Genomic DNA, 582 nt, shown 5'->3' with positions numbered 1-582 from the left:
ATTTATCAGAATATATTAAAAATGAAGAAGTCTCAGTTTTTAATAAAAAAAATTGTTTTCCCCAAAAATCTTGAACTCTATAAATTCAGAATCTGGACACCTTCATGTGTCAGGCTGAAAAAGTAATGGGAACTCTTTACACATCTTTAGTTTACACTTCAAAATGTTTATTTATGTAATTCTATTTATGGTGGTGGAAAAGTTAGCAATAATGTATCTGTTTATTTATCTTTGTGCAATAAAAAAAATAGTAAATAACTCTGTGGCATGCTCCTTTCTTTCTAAAGAAGCCTTTTGATAAGGCAAGAAATCACTCAATTCAATTATGACCATATAAGAGATTTCCATGAAGCTAAAACCTAAAATTCTCTTAATAACGTCTAGCTCTGCTGCAGTAGAACGTAAAGCCCCTAGAAAAGTTATCATTAACACCATTTTACTGATTGTCCTGCTTTCGGCTGGGATAGAGTTAATTTCCTTCCTAGTAGCTGGTACAGTGCTGTGTTTTGGATTTAGGATGAGAACAATGTTGATAACACACCGATGTTTTAGTTGTTGCTGAGCAGTGCTTACACTAGTCAA

The sequence above is a fragment of the Aptenodytes forsteri genome, unplaced genomic scaffold (assembly GCF_000699145.1).
Source record: "Aptenodytes forsteri isolate BGI_AS27 unplaced genomic scaffold, ASM69914v1 Scaffold57, whole genome shotgun sequence".
Classification (NCBI taxonomy): domain Eukaryota; kingdom Metazoa; phylum Chordata; class Aves; order Sphenisciformes; family Spheniscidae; genus Aptenodytes; species Aptenodytes forsteri.
This window is presented reverse-complemented; position numbering follows the sequence as displayed.